Consider the following 4,245-nt stretch of genomic DNA (forward strand, 5'->3'; position numbering starts at 1 on the left):
AAAATTATCAATTAGAATTAGTCATGCTAACTCACTGGCCAAATTAAATCCAAAAGGTAAAAGCACTACCAGTCAATCAGCCTTGACTGGGAGCACCATTTTCTTAGCAGCGAACACTGAAGAAATGCAGCATATCTCACAGGTTATTACCAGACAGAGTTAAGAGTTAAGTGAACCAAACAACTATTCTGAGTCTTAATCTTCAAATCAAAGATGGCAAAGTTTTACGTCAACAACAAAAAGTTGTTTACTTATGAGCCAAGGCAAAAGAGTACCAATATACAAGGTGCCAGTACAAATACGGACGTCCTCATTTGGTAAACTCCCTCAAGTGAAATTTGCTCAGTCATGTCCAACTCTTTGCGAACCATCCTGGTTTGCCAGGACTGAAGGTGTTCCCAGGACACAGGAGTCTCAGGGCTAATGCCAGGACAGTCCCAGGCAGCTGAGTTGGTCACCCCTGTGCACCGGCATCATCACGCAGTCTGTGTGCGTGGTGGGCAGAGTCACGTGAGCTTCAGGGTGTCAGTTGTCCTCTCTCAGAGTCCTGGTTCTTCCCCTCCATCCTGCATCATGGACCTCAGTCGGGAGTTGGATCACCTAGTCTCACACTGACAGCAGGCGAGTCATAATAGTGGAGTCAGGAGAACCAGGTCTGACTGTCAACTCTAGCAGTGACTTGTAATTGCTTGTGACAAGACAGTAAATGCTCTGAACTTCCCAGTGACAGGAAATTATCCGACTTCAGGGCTTGTCATGAAGGTGAAGTGAGGTACTGTGTGTGGAAGTGCCCATTAAACTGTGGAACACACAGTGTATGAAAATTACTCTAAGTGATATCCCTTAAGTTAAAGTAAGAAAGAGGCCTTTGTATGCACAGGGAAATGGACCTCTGTTTATTGCTGAATCATTCTTAATAAGCAGAAATCATTATACAATCAGAATATTCCAAGGCGTTAAAAAATCTGCTAGGAACTTGAACCACAGTGAATTTTGTTCTGCCTTCGCAAGCCAAACCTGAAGGTGGAATTTCACTGTGGCCTCTGTGGATAAAATTTTCAAACACTCCAAACTCAGGTGGTAAGTCAAACAACCAGCTGCAAGCTGAAACTTATCCTTTAATCTTTGAGCTATGCCAAGCCAGTTGAGGATAAGGCGAAGCTGAAAATCGGGGTTGAGATGCGGTTTCTGCAGCTTTGCCCTGACAGGTGAAGATTTTGCTAATCCTTTTTCAGGTACGCAGGGCCAGCTCTCAGAACTGCAGTGTGAGATTATGCTTGGCTGTTCCAGAAAATTTTCTTCTGCTTGCAGAACCTGAGCAGGGAAAGAATCCTGAGAAGATATTTCGTAATGATGCCAGGGCTTCAGATCATTCCAGCACATCTCCATTGTGCTCAGTTCGCCAGCCCAGTGTGCTGGTTGATGAGAATTTCCATTTAAAGAGGTCAGGAATCCCTGGTGTGATTCTGTCTTGCACGGCTGCTCATTCGAATAGTAGTCATTTAATTCCGTCCGGCTTCACATAAGTGCATGCCGCCAACCCATGGAGGATTCAATGGACATGGACATGAGCTCCTTGAGGCCCCAGAACTATCTTTTCAGTTGCGAACTAAAGGCTGACAGAGATTATCACTTCAAGGTGGATAATGATGAAAATGAGCACCAGTTATCTTTAAGAACGGTCAGTTTAGGGGCCGGAGCAAAGGATGAGTTACAAATTGTTGAAGCAGAGGCGATGAATTATGAAGGCAGTCCAATTAAAGTAACACTGGCAACTTTGAAAATGTCTGTACAGCCAGGGGTTTCTCTTGGGGGCTTTGAAATTACACCACCTGTGGTCTTACGGTTGAAGTGTGGTTCAGGGCCTGTGCATATCAGTGGACAGCACTTAGTGGCTATGGAGGAAGATGCAGAGTCAGAAGATGAAGTATATCTGGAAAATGTTCTGCCCCTGGAAGTGGTAGCAGGTTTCCCCAGAAAAAAGCAAAGCTTGCTGCTGATGAAGATGACGATGATGATGAAGATGACAATGACGATGATGCAGACAATGATGATGATGACGATTTTGATGAGGAAGTTGAAGAAAAAGCTCCAGTAAAGAAATCTGTACGAGATACGCCAGCCAAAAATGCACAAAAATCAAACCAAAATGGAAAAGACTCAAAACCATCAACACCAAGATCAAAAGGTCAAGAATCCTTCAAAAAACAGGAAAAAACACCTAAAGCACTGAAAGGGCCTAGCTCTTTAGAAGACATTAAAGCAAAAATGCAAGCAAGTATAGAAAAAAGGGGTTCCCTTCCCAAAGTGGAAGCCAAGTTTATCAATTATGTGAAGAATTGTTTCCGGATGACTGACCAGGAGGCTATTCAAGATCTCTGGCAGTGGAGGAAGTTTCTTTAAGAAAACAGTTTAAACAGTTTGTTAAAAATTTTCCGTCTTATTTCATTTCTGTAACAGTTGATATCTGGCTGTCCTTTTTATAATGCAAGGTGAGAACTTTCCCTACCGTCTCTGATAAATGTTGTCCACGTTCCATTGCCAAGAATGTGTTGTCCAAAATGCCTGTTTAGTTTTTAAAGATGGAACTCCACCCTTTGCTTGGTTATAAGTATGTATGGAATGTTATGATAGGAATAGTAGTAGTGGTGGTCAGACAGATGGAAATGGTGGGGAGACAAAAATATACATGTGAAATAAACTCAGTATTTTAATAAAGTAAAAAAAAAAAAAGAGGTCAGGAATTGTGGGAAAAGTATAAATCCAAGTTGTTTGGTCCTCCTGTTGAGCTTCCCTTAAGAATAAAACAAAGCAGATAGGGAAATTGGTTTTGCCATGTATCAGGCTGAGGACTAGTTGAAAATAATTCTAGAGCACCAAGGCCTGGCAGTGCTTCATTACAGACATGGCCTAGGGATTGCTTCTTGTGGAGGATGAGCCACCAACTATCACAGCAACAGGAAGGGAGCTGCCTTCGGACCAGAAGGCAGGAGATCATGGCCTTGGAGAAAAGGCAAAGATGGCTCTGGGAAGCGCTGCTGCTGCGTCGCTTCAGTCGTGTCCGACTCTTAACGACCCCATGGACTGCAGCCTACCAGGCTCCTCCGTCCATGGGATTTTCCAGGCAAGAGTACTGGAGTGGGGTGCCATGGCCTTCTCCATGGGAAGCGCTACACAGCATTGAGTCAAATTCATTGGTTTCTTCTCGCTTTGCATCTATTTCTAGAGTTCCCTTCAGGGCTTGTCTGGATAAAACATGGAGTAAGAGTCCAGAATATTAGCACCAGAAGTACCCACAGACCACTCCTCTATTATAAAAGCCCGCTCCATATTCAGAAGGAACTCTTCCTGGCACAAGGAAAATTTGGCTCTCATAGTCAATCAGCTTCCTCTGTGGTTCCACCCAGGCTCTCCTTGTGTTTTAAATTATCACTAAGATGGTTAGAGGGTAGACCCAGGGGAATGTTGAATTCCATCTCCATGGGTTTTGTGGCCTAGAAACTTCTCAGTTTTGCAAGTTCAACAACTTGATTATATTAGTATGTGTAAGTTTGATTAGATTCTGAAGGCTGATTCACATGATCCACACTCATGATGAATTGATAAGCTATGTACCAATTCATTATTTTATAATTTATTAGTTTATAATACTCACCACTATAACTTTGAACATATTCTGCACAAGGAACATAATAGACAGATGTAATATTCAAAATATTTATCAGACCTCAAAGGCATGAGCACTAATTAATCAGAATGGGTCCACAATCCATTATAATAGATGCCAGCTGGCTTGCTATTTTAGAACATATTAGGAAGACAGCCCTGGAAATAGAGGCAAGAGTTAATATTTAAGTAACCCACTACCTGCCAGATACTAATATGTAATCAATTCACTTGGATTTTTAAAATCAAAACCTTACAATGATCCTTGAGGAAGGCATTAAAAAACTGACTATAGAAGATTTCAGACAACCTGTCGTTGGTCCCACAGGTGCATGTGTATCACACTGCAAAGGTAAATCCACTCCACCCCCTGGTACATTCATACTGGAAGCAAATTTAGATCATATAGTCAGCTAGTGTTGCTATTATATTGTACAAGAGGATCAGTCCACGATGGAGTGGGAGAGGGAAAGTAAGGGTTTTTCACCATAGATGGTTTGGAAAGCACAGCTTGAAACCATCTCTTTGGATAACCTTGTGTATATGTTAGTTGCTCAGTCATATCCAACTCTGTGACCC

General features: G+C 42.4%; 1 pseudogene across 1 annotated transcript; it reads left to right on the top strand.

The window, feature by feature from the left end:
- Positions 1-1,543: 1,543 nt before the first annotated feature.
- On the top strand, positions 1,544-2,735 carry LOC122422372 (annotated as a pseudogene). The gene has a single exon (XR_006263798.1). The product of XR_006263798.1 is annotated as a nucleophosmin-like (transcript).
- The last annotated feature ends 1,510 nt before the right edge of the window (positions 2,736-4,245 follow it).

The sequence above is a fragment of the Cervus canadensis genome, chromosome 19 (assembly GCF_019320065.1).
Source record: "Cervus canadensis isolate Bull #8, Minnesota chromosome 19, ASM1932006v1, whole genome shotgun sequence".
Taxonomy (NCBI): domain Eukaryota; kingdom Metazoa; phylum Chordata; class Mammalia; order Artiodactyla; family Cervidae; genus Cervus; species Cervus canadensis.